We start from the raw sequence: 14,439 nt of genomic DNA, 5'->3' as shown, positions 1-14,439 counted from the left end.
CAAAACAATGATTTGTTAGGCGGATGGATCAGAGATATGAAGCTTCACTCACTCTCACGTCTTGTCGCATGTTACTTTTATTTATATCCATTTTCAGTTCCATAAGAAGTACTTATATCGAAGTTTTAGTAGATTTCAATGCAATGACCTTAATGTATAGAGTTTGGTTTCCAAATAGTTACCCAACGTGTTCCAAGTGATAGACTAAAATCCAAGTAACAGGTAAAAGTTATTTGGCCACATAAGTCCCTCTCTTGCCTTGTCATCTGGACAGCCTCATATACACCCACCTACTCATCCACCTACCCACTTTACCCATCCCACACAAACCACCGACCTCACCCCTGCCACCCACTCAGCCCACTGATCCCTGCTATCCACTGCTAACCCACGAATGTCACACATGAAGTTCACCCAGCAATGCCACTCAACTCATTTACTCATTCACTTCTCCACCCTGAACCCATCCAGCCACCCAACCCAACCACCCACTTAGATCACCCCGACCATGCAATCATCTCAGCCACCCTGGCGACCAACGGTGCCCAGTCACCCTGGCGACTCTCTTTACCCACACATCCCGACAACCTATCTTGCCCACCGACCCCTACCACCCACCCTCACCACTCACAAATTCTACCCACCCTCTCCACTCACGAATTCCGCCAACCCTGGTCACCCAACAATGCCATCCATCTCATCCAACCACACAACCCTCCGACCTCTCCCTGAACACTCCCACCCCATCCCACCCTGCCCATCCACCCCTTCTGTCCACCTACTCCTCCCACCGACCTACCCACCCATCCACCCTTCATACCCAACCCCATTTATTCCACCACCCCATTCACCCATTTGAACCCGACTTATCCATCAAATTCATCTTATCCAAACCTAACTTACCGACCCCTCCCTGACCACCCACATATCCAGCTACCTACCCACCCAGCCCACCAAACGCCTCCACTCACTAACCCATTTACCCCTACAACCCACCGAAAACCACTCCAAATACCACACCCAACAACTGTCCTCACCCCCTCTGCACCATTATCACTCTCCACCCACCCTGGCAATGCACCGAACTACCACACCCACCAACTTAACCTCATCAGCTCCACCCACCCAACCAACTGACTCTCTCTCTCTCTCTCTCTCTCTCTCTCTCTCTCTCACACACACACACACACACACACACACACACACACACACAGAAAATAAAACACGCATAAACAGACAGACAGACAGAAACACACACACACACACACACACACACACACACACACACACACACACACAATAAACTTCATGAATGGAGTAATACATGGCAAATGGAATTCAATGTGGACAAGTGTCATGTAATCAAGTTTGGTAAGAGTGGAAAAAGATCTGATTGGGATTATAAGTTAGGAAATAAAACCCTATCCACATCAGAAAAAGAGAAAGACCTAGGTGTGATTATCAATAACAGGCTATCTCCGGCTGACCACATCAGCGAGAAGGTACGGAACATGTATACACTGCTTGCAAATATGAGAATAGCATTCACATACATAAATGAAGACATGCTAAGAAGGATAATAACATCATTCATTAGACCAACCCTGGAATATGCATCAGTAGTCTGGAGTCCTCATCTCAAAAAGCACATAGACAAGATTGAAAAAGTTCAAAGGGCTGCTAGAAGATGGATACCAAGCTTAAGGGACCTAAGCTACAAAGAAAGACTAAATAAACTGAATCTACCAACACTACAGGAGAGAAGGAAAAGAGGTGACATGATAATGCTATACAAGTGCTATATAAGTGGTCAGCCGGAGATAGCCTGTTATTGATAATCACACCTAGGTCTTTCTCTTTTTCTGATGTGTATAGGGTTTTATTTCCTAACTTATAATCCCAATCAGATCTTTTTCCACTCTTACCAAACTTGATTACATGACACTTGTCCACATTGAATTCCATTTGCCATGTATTACTCCATTCATGAAGTTTATTGTGTGTGTGTGTGTGTGTGTGTGTGTGTGTGTGTGTGTGTGTGTGTGTGTGTGTGTTTCTGTCTGTCTGTCTGTTTATGCGTGTTTTATTTTCTGTGTGTGTGTGTGTGTGTGTGTGTGTGTGTGTGTGTTCTTACCTAATTGTTCTTACCTAATTGTATCTTTACAGGAATGAGTCAAACTCGTACTGTCCCGTGTCTTAAACCATATTTACCGAACATATCCTTAAATTTCTGAATTGTTTTGGCACACACTATTTCATTCGGTAGTGCATTCCATTGATCAATTGCTCTATTTGGGAAACTGAATTTCCTTACATCTTTATCACCTCTCTTCTTATGCAGTTTTTTGCAGTGTCCTCTAGCTGATGCTTCCTCATTGGTTAAGTAATAATTTATGTCTATTTTCTCCTTCTCTGATATGCATTTATATAGCATAATCATGTCACCTCTTTTCCTTCTCTCCTGCAGTGTTGGTAGATTCAGTTCATTTAGTCTTTCTTCGTAGCTTAGATCCCTTAAGCTTCGTACCCATCTTGTAGGGGCCCATTGAACTTTTTCAATCTTGTCTATGTGTTTTTTTTAGATGAGAACTCCAGACTACTGATGTATACTCCAGGGTTGGTCTGATGAATGATGTCATTATCTTTCTTAGCATGTCTTCATTTATGTATGTGAATGCTATTCTCATATTTGCAAGCAGTGTATACATGTTCCGTACCTTCTCACTGATGTCGTCAGCCGGAGATAGTCTGTTATTGATAATCACACCTAGGTCCTTCTCTCTTTCTGATGTGTATAGGGTTTTATTTCCCAACGTATAATCGCAATCAGGTCCTTTTCCACTTTTACCAAACTTGATTACATGACACTGGTCCACATTAATCTCCATTTGCCATGTATCACTCCATTCATGAAGTTTATTTAATTCTTCTTGTAGCTCTTTACAAGAGTCTGTGTTAGAAATTCTCCTTTGTATATTTGCACCATCTGCAAACATATTCAGATAGCTTTCATTTCGAGTGTTACTGTTTATATCATTTATATACACTAAAAACATGATTGGTGCCAGCACTGAGCCCTGTGGTACTGCACTGGTCACTTCTTTCCATGATAAGTAATTTCCCTTTAGTACTGTTCTCATTTCTCTTTTTATGAGAAAATCTTGCATCCAACAATACAGTTTGCCTTGAATTCCTCCTTGATGGTAGTTTCCATAAAAGTCTTTGGTGTGGTACTGTGTCAAATGCTTTCTTGAAATTTAAATAGATACTGTCCACCCATCCTTCTCTTTCCTGTAATGTGTCTGTTACTCTGTCATAGTAGCTCAACAGATTAGTAACACATGATTTTCCTTTTCTGAAACCAAACTGTCTTTCTGTTATCATACTGTGTTCTTCTAGATGATTTACCCAAGCTTTTCTTATAAGCTTTTCTAATACCTTGCTTACAACACTGGTTAGTGATACTGGTCGGTAGTTGAGTGGATTTTGTCTATTCCCTTTCTTGAATAAGGGAACAATGTTTGCTTTCTTCCAAAATATCAGGTAGTTTACCTTGACTCAAGGATTTCTTGAAAATTAAAAATAATGGTTTACAAAACTCCTTTGCACATTCACATAGCACCCAACATGAAATTTCATCAGGACCATTTGCTTTTCCTTTGTCTAATTTACTTAGCTCCTCCTGTATTACTTTTTCTGATGTTTGTATATCTGGTAGTATGTGTGGGCATGCATGTTCCACATAATCCCTCTCAATTTGTTTTTCCTCTGTAAAAACTGATTGGAATTTCTTGTTTAGTGCTTCACATATATCCTTCTCTTGTGTATAGGTGATTCCCTCGTCCGTAATGTATTGCATTTTATCTTTAACTTTGGTTTTGCTTCTGATGTAGCTGTAAAATAGCTTCGGTTGATCACTACTTCTATTTATGATATCCTCCTCAAACTGTTTTTGGGCTTCCCTCCTTATTCTTGTATAATCGTTTATTGCCTGTTTGTAATTATTATATGCCCTTTCACTATTTTGTCTTCTGTATCTATTCCACAACAAATCTCTTTTTTCTTTTGATTTTTTACATTCTGTATTGAACCATTTCTTTATTTTCTTGTCTGCTTCTTTGTGCTGTGGGATGTACTTCTGGACTCCTATTTCATAAAGTTCACAGACCTGAAACAGGGTTGTGTGATGTCTCCATGGCTGTTTAATATATACATGGGTGGGGTTGTAAAGGAGGTGCAGGGTAGGGCAGTGGATGTGGGGGTGGCTCTAATGAATGAGGGTGAGATTTGGAAGCTTCCGGTGTTGCTGTTTGCTGATGATACAGTACTGTTGAGTGAAGATGAATGAGAGTTGCAAGGTTTGGTGAATAAATTTGGGACAGTGTGTAGGAGGAGGAGGAGGAGGAAAGTTAATGTAAACAAAAGTAAAGTTATGGTGTTTGAGAGGAATGAAGTCACAGAGTGTGCAGTGAGGTTAGATGGTGAGGATATGGAGAATGTGAGTGCATTCAAGTACTTGGGTTGTGTGATGAGTAAGGATGGAACTTTGGGGGATGAAGTGCGTGAAAGGGTACAGCAGGAAAGGAAGGTTGTTGGTACACTGAAAGCAGTGATGAGAAATAGGGAGGTGAGTATGGAAGTTAAGAAGTCACTGCATGATAGTATTGTGATCCCTACCCTGACGTATAGAAGTGAGGCATTGACCTTGCAAGAGGGGAACAAGTCAAGAGTGAGAGCAGTGGAAATGAGTTACTTGAGAGGAGCATGTGGAGTGACGTGGAGAGACAGGCTGACGAATGAAGAAGTGAAGGAACGCTGTGGGGTGGATGTGGATGTGGTTGAGACGATTAGGATAAATACACTGAGGTGGTTTGGACATGTGAAAAGAATGGAGAATGAAAGACTGACTAAGAGGGTGTATGTAGGTCAGGTGGAGGGAGGGAGAGGGAGAAGTAGACCGAGGATGAGGTGGAGAGATGGAATTGAGAGGTATATGAGGGAGGGGGGGGGTGAGTTGGGGGGAAGGTAGTCAAATGGTGGGTGACAGAGCGACTTGGAGGCGTTTTGTCTGTGGCCACCCTTTGCGGGATTAGGGCGTCGGGCTATAGACAGATATAGCTAGATTTAAATCTTGTCCTCTAAGCTCCTTTTCCCAATTAATTTCTAAGACGTACTTCTTTAAGTCATGATAGTTTCCCTTTTTATAGTTTAGGCTCTTTTTGTAACTTTCATTGCTGTTAACTATGTCATATGCTATCCTGAAGTTGCAATTTAGTACTGCATGGTCGGTTTTGCCGAATGGAGAGTGATATATCAAAATGTCAATATCATTTTCTTGCCTAGTAAATATGAGATCTAGCACTGAGGGTACATCGAGTCCTCTTTTTCTGGTGCTTTCCCTTACATGTGTTAGGAAAAACTCTTGCACGAGATCCAGGAGCTTTTGGTCCCAACAGCTTTCTTGGCTTATTATATCTAGAGTATTCCAATTTATATTTGTATTAAAATCTCCAGTTAGTATCATTCTTTCCGATTTCTCTTCCATTTTATGTAGTAATGCTCTTAAACTCTGAATTGTGTGTGTGTGTGTGTGTGTGTGTGTGTGTGTGTGTGTGTGTGTGTGTGTGTGTGTGTTTATGCGTGTTTTGTTTCACTCAGGGCAAGTCCACACGTGCTCTCGAACATATATTGGCGTGTGTGTGTGTGTGTGTTTATGCGTGTTTTGTTTCACTCAGGGCAAGTCCACACGTGCTCTCGAACATATATTGCCAACATGACAGGGAACATGTTCGGGAACACGTTTGCAGCAGTATTTGGACAGATGTATGAAAACATGTTTCAGTGCATCTTCGAACACTTGCAGGAGAGGTGATGGGATAAGTGTATCCATAGCAGGCAGTTGAGACTTGATCATGATGTTGCCAACATGATCTGGATGCTGCTGTTCCCAACATGTTTGCAGCGTGGTCGTTACTCTGTTGCTTACATGTTGCCAGCACTTGCTCGAGCACATGTGTGGACGCGCCCTTATTGTGTCAGTCTCTGTGTGTGTGTGTGTGTGTGTGTGTGTGTGTGTGTGTGTGTGTGTGTACGTGTGTATGAGAGAGAGAGAGAGAGAGAGAGAGTCAGTTGGTTGGGTGGGTGGAGTTGATGAGAGTCAGTTGGTTGGGTGGGTGGAGTTGATGAGATTGAGTTGGTGGGTGTGGTAGTTCGGTGCATCACCAGGGTGGGTGGACAGTGATAATGGTGCAATGGGGGTGAGGACAGTTGTTGGGTGTGGTATGTGGAGAGGTTTTGGGTGGGTTGTAGGGGTAAATGGGTTAGTGAGTGGCTGCGTTTAGTGGGCTGGGTGGGTAGGTGGCTGGATATATGGGTGATCGGGGAGGGGTCGGTATGTTAGGTTTGGATAAGATGAGTTTGATGGATAAGTCGGGTTCAAATGGGTGAATGGGGTGCCGGAGTAAATGGGGTTGGGTAAGAAGGGTGGATGGGAGGGTGGGTCGGTGGGAGGAGTGGGTGGACAGGATGGGTGGATGGAGAGGGTGAGGTGGGTGGGGAGTGTTCAGGGAGAGGTCGGAGGGTTGTATGGATGGATGTGATGGATGGTATTGTTGGGTGACCAGGGTGGGTGGAATTCGTGAGTGGGAAGGGTGGGTGGTATTTGTGGGTGGTGAGGTTGGGTGGTAGGGGTCTGTGGGCAAGATAGGTTGTCGGGATGTGTGGGTAAAGTGAGTCGCCAGGGTGACTGGGCACCGCTGGTCGCCAGGGTGGCTGAGGCGATTGCGTGGTCGGGATAAAGGGCCCAGTTCCCTTCTTTCTTGGCAGGGAAATATCTTTAACTAACTAACTAACTGTGGTAGGGATGATCTAAGTGGGTGGTTGGGTTGGGTGGCTGGATGGGTTCAGGGTGGAGAAGTGAATGAGTAAATGGGTTGAGTGGCATTGTTGGGTGAACTTCGTGTGTGACATTCGTGGGTTAGCAGGGTGGATAGCAGGGATCGATGGGCTGGGTGGGTGGCAGGGGTGAGGTTGGTGGGTTGTGTTGGATGAGTTGAGTGGGTAGGTGGATAAGCAGGTGGGTGCATATGTGGCTGTCCAGATGCCAAGGCAAGAGCTTCATGTCTTTTATCTATCAGCCTAACGAATCAGTGTTTTGGTGGGCATAAGGAGTGGGAGTTATGGGGGGTAGACGTGTGCGATGAACCTGACCTCTAATGGCAGATTACCCTGTATTATGAATTTCTGTCCGGAGGTGTACCTTCCCGGACTGACCCACTCTGAAAGATCCGGGAGATTCTGAACAGAATGGAGGATAAATTTAATTCATTCGTCCACCCATATCAGAAGGTTGTCATAGACGAATCCTTGGTTCTGTTCAGAGGACGTCTGAGGTTCGTACAGTATATTCCAAGCAAACATCATCGGTTTGGAATCAAGTTCTTTGTACTGTGCGACTGTAAGACAGGGTACATCCTTGACTTCATCATCTATTCAGCCAGCACTGTCGATCTGGACAAAACACACCCCCTTGGCTTCTCAGGCTGTGTAGTGAAAGTGCTGCTTGAAAGGTATTTTGGTGGGAATCATGTGCTGTATACTGACAACTACTATACAGCACCGAAACTTGCTAAATACCTTTCAGAGCATGGCATCGGCTCCTGCGGCACTGTCAAGAGTAATCGTGCTCACATCCCCAAATTCCCCAAGGCAGGAAATTAGCAGCGAGGATTAATTGATTGATTGATTGATTTAAAATAATTATAATCTGGCGGCGCAACTGCCAGGGTCATATGCCGCCGGAAGATAAAGTAAAAGACACAGCAAAATAAAAAAGTGCGTAAATTAAAGTTAATAAATTATCTGTTAGTAGGAATAAAACACTGAAAATAATAAAAGAATAGTTTATAAAACATCAATTATTTATAAAAGTGGAAGGAGGCCCGCCTCCTGAAGAAAACTAAAAACATCACTAAAATCGCTTGAGACTTCACCAAGCATCGAGGACAAACAATGGGCACCATCTACCCCCTTATGCCCATGGAGGAATCTCCGACGTAGGTCCCCCAGACTCGGACACTCGACCAGCAAGTGACGGACAGTAAGGGGAACAATGCAGTCATAACAGTATGGTTGAGATTCACCACTCATCAGGAACCCATGTGTAAGCCGCAAATGTCCAATGTGAAGCCTAGCAAGAGCCACGTCCAATCGCCAAGAGGTAGAGGGAAGAACTCTTGGCACAACCATTCTCTGAAAGATTTCTTTTAGTTTATTGTGAGAAACAACATCCCAGTGTCTCTGCCAACACTTGCGAATTGCATACCACAAGCAAGGTGTTATGTCAGAAGCAGGAAGTGGGTAGTCGGTTGGGGACTGTTGAGAAGATGCAGCTTTAGCTAAAGTATCTGCCCTCTCATTGCCCACCACACCAACATGTGCGGGTACCCAACAGACGTCTACATGGCGGACACGACAGCCAAGAAGAAAAAGCCACTCTAAAATTGATATAACCAATGGATGGGATGCATTAAAAGACTCCAATGCAGACAAAGCACTACGTAAGTCACTAGAAATCACAAAAAAGAGTTGGGGGAGAGTAAAAATAATTTTAACAGCACATAAAATTGCAGTCAGTTCAGCCATATACACTGAAGTAATGCCAGGAAGGCTACCGCCCCTACTAAAGGAAGGGAAGACAACACCAAATCCTACTCCAGTATCAGTCTCAGACCCGTCAGTATAGACAGGGACAGAACCCTCATGAATGGAGGCATGTTCCAAAAAGAGAGAGAGGGACACCTGAGAGGGAAGTGAGCCTTTTTTTTCAACAACGGACCTACAGAATGTCACATGAGGAAGCAGCCAAGAACCCATAGTTGGGATCCGATGTGGAGAAATTGCCAGTCTCGGAACAGGGAGGACTAATATAACAGACTGGACCCTGTGACCAAATGGCTTTGGGAAATTAGGATGGGTGTCAAAAACAGAAGATCGGGAATCCTGGGAGACACTCGCAGCCCACCTCCTGTCCCGTCGACACCTCCACTCTAGTCCGTGGCGGGACCAGCCCCCCTAGCATCACCGAGGAGGGTAGGCCTGTCCTTTCCACCCAGAGGGCCATGGCCTAGGATCTGCCCACCCGGAGGTCGAGAGAGCAGTTTTCCTCCCTCCGCCCACCTGGACCAGGGCCTGTCCTCCCTGTGACCTTGTCCTGGCCTCCCTCTTCGGTCTCCATTTGCTGCGGGGTTGGGCGAGTCGTATCGCCTTTTCACCAGGGCAAGGGGGTTGAGGGCAGCGTCTGGGCGGTTTTACATCCAGCACTTGTCAGCGCCCCCTCCATTGGCGCCTGGCAGCCCACCGTGCTTTCGCCGTCCCGCCCTGCCCTCCTCAACCATCTTGTGCTAGTTTGCCTGAACCACCGTTGCTTCCCCTCGCCTTGTTCGCCACCTCCTCAGCCTTCATGCCAGCCCAGCTATGCTCTCATGGGAGAGCTATTTTCTGCAACTTCCCTGACGGGCTCTCATGTTTGCCCGTTCCCCACCAGGCTGTGGGGAAAATATTACAAACAAACAAACCTGGGAGATGAGGGCACAAGAAATTGAGTCTGGAATGCAGTGAAGACGATACCAGCACCTCATCATTAGCAACTGGCGTCGCAAATCCAAGGGGAGTACCACAGCATCCACCAATAACCTTGGAATCGGGGATGATCTGAATGCCCCGGTTGCTAGACGCACACCAGCATGATGAACAGAATTTAACAACCGGAGATGGGCATCTGTTGCAGAGGAGTAGACCTCACACCCATAATCAAGTTTAGGAAGAATAAGAGACCTATGCAAGAGGAGGAGGGTCTGACGGTCAGCACTCCAAGAGGTATGAGCTAAAATCCTCAAAAGACTCAAAGCTTTAAGACAGGCTGCCTTACCAGAACGAATATGAGGGACCCAGGTTAGTCGTCTATCAAACAAAAGACCCAGAAACCGTGTGTCTTCCACACAGGATATTCTCCTACCATAGAGATACAAGTCAGGGTCAGGGTGAACCCCTCGAAGACAACAAAAATGCATAGCCACTGTCTTTGTTGAAGAAAAATGGAAACCGCGAGTTTCTGCCCAGTCAGAAATTCGATTGAGAGTCAGCTGCAGCATCCTCTCTATCAGAGACATTCTAGACGCGGTGAAGGAAATCGAGAGGTCATCGACATGCAGTGATCCTCGCACACCGTCAGGAAGTACACTAATGACACTGTTAATGGCTGCAGCAAACAGAGTAACACTAAGGATACTCCCCTGTGGTACTCCATCTTCTAGTGCTCGGGCAGTAGAAAGCACTCCTCCCAATCGCACCCTTAAAATTCGGTTAGATAAAAACTGTTAAATAAATATAGGCAAGCTTCATGAAGAGAGAGTAAAATACCATGATGCCAGGCAGTGTCATATGCCTTCTCCAGATTGAAGAAGATCGTGACCTGATGTTGGTTAGTGGAGAAAGCCTCAGTGACAAAATTCCAAGGACAGTAGTGCATCAGAGGTAGATCGCATTTTTCGAAAGCCATACTGGGCAGGGGATAAGAAGTCACCTCTCTCTAAAAACCACACAAGCCTAACATTGACCATCTTTTCTAACTCTTTACATATACAAGACGTCAAAGAAATTGGGCGATAATTCGTTGCCTGTAGGTGGTCCTTACCTAGTTTGGGGATGGGGATAACTACAGCAACACCCCAACAAGCCAGAAACTCCCCAGAACACCAGATCTTATTAAACAGTGAAAGCAAAAACAACGGACTCTCATCAGACAGGTGGCGTAAAAAGGCATAAGGAATATCATCATAACCAGGAGAGGAATCCTGGCACTGCAACAGAGCCGCCTGGAGTTCAGAAACTGAAAATGGAACATTGTAAGGCTCTCCTCCAGCAGTGGCAAAACTGAGACCACAAGACTCTTGGCACCGACGGTGGCAAGCCAAAGGCGTATCTGCATCCTTCTTTGACACACTGGCAAAATGATCAGCAAGTAACTCTGCAACAGCAAATGGATCAGCCACAATTCCACCTGCTGCAGATAAAACAGGAGGGGAAGGAACAGTAAATTTTCCTGAAATTTCCCTTACACGGTTCCACACCTGGGTGATGGAAGTCCTCAAATTGATGGAGGAAACATAACCCTTCCAGGATGAACGCCTGGCCTCCTTTAAAACCCGCCTCATATGAGCTCGTGCCCTCTGATACGCCACCAAATACTGAGGATCCCCACAGTGACGACGAAGTTGAGAGAAGGCAACTCGTTTGGCTCTCACTGCAGAACTGCACTCAGAGTTCCACCAAGGAACCGGATGTTTAGGAAACTGACCCTTTGTTTTTGGAATAGATAACAGGGCTGCTGAGTGCAACATGGTATTGAAATATGACACAGCCTCAGTAAGACAGCCAAACTCATTGACAGAAAGGGAAATGGAACTTTATTCCCTGAAACATGGCCAGTCAGCCTTATCCAGAAGCCAGCGAGGAAGACGTGGCTGAGGTCCAACAGCACTAGCAGTTAAAAGCAACAGAAAATGGTCGCTGCCATACAGGTCTGGCAACACATCCCAGGTAAAATCTAAAACAGCATCACCTGAGGATAAAGACAAATCAATGGCAGTAAAAGTTCCAGTCAGGCTATGGAAATAAGTCATTTTATTGGTATTGAAAATGCCTAACTCCTGATCTTCCACTAAAGAGGCCAGCATTACACCCCGAGGGTTGGCCTCACTGTTTCCCCACAGCGGATGGTGACCATTCAAATCTCCTAGTAACAGAAAGGGAGAAGGAAGGTCATGAATAAGGCATTCCAGATCCGCCCTTTCAACAATAGCACTAGGAGGAAGATAAAGACTGCAAACTGTATACTGTCAATGTAAAAAACATCCGGACAGCGATAGCCTGCAGGGGAGTGGAGATGTCCAGATGACTGTATGGAATATCCTTGTGAAGGAAGATAGCAGCACCTCCATGATGACCTTGGCCCGGCACAGGATCAGAATAAAAGGCATGGTAGCCAGAAGGACCGGGAGGAACAGTATCACCTTCAGTACCATGGTCTCCTGGATGCACATGCACAGAGGAGTAACTTGAGAAACAAGATGACACAACTCCTCATAGTTGGCACATAAACCCCGACAATTCCACCGGATGATGGAACCAATAATGGAGGAATGATGATTAAGTGCGGGACTGTACACCTGACAAGCAAGCGGGTTTGGACTGATGCTTATGAAGGCCCTTCACAGGAGCCTGCCCAGCACCAGAAACCTGCACCCTCTGATTAACATTCGAAGACAAACGTGAGGATGAGGAAGTGTCTTACAACACTCCTTCTTGGAGTGGGAATACCAGTTTGTTTGGAAGGTGGCTTGGGGGCCACCTTTAGAGATGTAGGAGGGCCAGTGCCCTCACCAGACGCCCCAGAAGTGGAAGTGGAGTCCACGGGACTCGAATCATTTGAGGAAGCCCTCCTATGCTTGAGACCTGAGGCACCAACGAGCTGTCCAGCAACCTTCCCAGGTGGGGACCGGACTAGAGCTGAACCATCAGCTTCAGCTGGCACATGGCTAGATCCCTCAGCCTGCTGGACAGAGGGAACAGGAGAGGTTTTGACAGAAGGGTCAACAACAGAGACCTTAGGTGGCCGGTCTTCATGTTCAGAGGACTCTGATGAACAACGATGACGTTTGCCAGGGACAGTTAGAGCCTTGGGCATACTGGCTATGACGGGAGAAGAAGTCTGGTCAACATGGACATCTGCCACAACCACAGAAGTGTGCAAGTCGTCAGCCACCGAAGTGGGGGCGGAAACAGTCAGAGTACTGGTTGGGCAAGCATCATTCTCACCAACAGTACTAACCATGGGGACAGCATTCTGCATATCATGAGTTGAAGGAGTGGATACTGGAATGGGTCGAGGCTGCCTTTGAGATACAAGGCGATGCACTGGTGTTCTGGAAAGGACAGAAGCATATGTAACCCCCAGCTGAAGGAAGAATGTCTGGGCTCTCCATTTGCTTCAGGAAATGAAACCCTCTCAGTTGTTCGAATAGACAAAATCTCCTTTTCTAGGCAGTAGCGAGGGCAGTTTTTTTAATTCACAGCATGAGGACCCCCACAATGATAGTATTTAAGGGGGCCTGGACAGTCATTGGTATGGCATGGTCTGCCACAGGAGACTCATACACCAGGAAGGCCAGCCTGTGCTCTGCATCAAAAGTGGTTAACATGGCCATAACCTTGACAGAGGAAACATCTCTTTGGGGTTGGCACAAATGGCTTCACTGGAAGTGACAGCCAAGTGAGTTTCACTGACGCAGGCAAAGTTAACCTATCAAAGGTCAGGAACAAGGTAGGAGTAGGGGTCAGGACACCATCTACAGTATTTTCTTTTGAAGACGCTCAACTTTAACCACCCCAGATGATTGTAGTTCCTCTACAACCGTGCCTCTGAAAATCAGAGTAGGTCACGTGAAAAAATTACTCCCTTACACCTGTTAAATGTAGCATGTGGGATACAGCAAACATCAGAACCAGACATGGACATCAGAGTCATCAGGTGGGAGCTCTCTTCTGGGGAAGATACCTCAACCAGGATGCTTCCATCCCCCTGCATTGAGATTTTTGGCTCCCTCCCACATGCAGACACTATGGCTCGGTGGAGATGAAAAATATCAATGTCCAAGATTGACTGACCAGCCGAAGATTTCAAAACAATTTTACAAATGTCTCAGGCTCAGACTCTTATAGGCCTAGCCCCAGAGCCCCACCAACCCGACACGACTGCCTCCCTGATCCAGCAGAACGCTAGGGCAGAGGAGGATAACCGCCAGGGGCCTGGGAAGGTTCCAGAGTGGCAATAAGTGAGGTGGAATCTGATGAGTGGTTCGGGATGGATACTGTGTCTTTCACATGAGTTTTGTTTTTAGCTAGAAAAGCCATTCATGTAACAACATAAACTTCATTCCCCCACCGCTCCACCCACCATGGAGCCCAAGGGGAGGTCAAAAGCCAGGGATAACACCACTGATGATCCCAGAGGTAGCGGGAAAGTATACGCAGGTAACCACTGGGCGACCTGGGCAAGGGTTACTCCAGGATGATAGGAGCCACCAGGTCCCCCAGTGCCCACTTGACCCTATCCAATGCATGACCAGCTGATTGACCTGGTCAGGCCCAACCAGGACACCCATCTAGCCAGAATAAGGGACCAAAGAGGTATATTGCTAGCTGCAGGGTGCATCATGCAGCATTGCTCAACCACCAGGACTCCCGTCTACCACCATTACGGGACGCCATGCACGGCAAACACGTGAGGAGGCAACAGTGCTGCCCTAGATGGCAAATGAGCAGGGACTGACATCACCAGCAGGCCTCCTCCACTAGTGATGCAGGGGGTGCTTGGTCCAC

This window comes from Coenobita brevimanus, chromosome 8, assembly GCF_032717465.1.
Source record: "Coenobita brevimanus isolate Jiangsu-jjx chromosome 8, ASM3271746v2, whole genome shotgun sequence".
Taxonomy (NCBI): domain Eukaryota; kingdom Metazoa; phylum Arthropoda; class Malacostraca; order Decapoda; family Coenobitidae; genus Coenobita; species Coenobita brevimanus.
The sequence above is the reverse complement of the archived record's forward strand: the minus strand, read 5'-3'. Positions refer to the sequence as shown.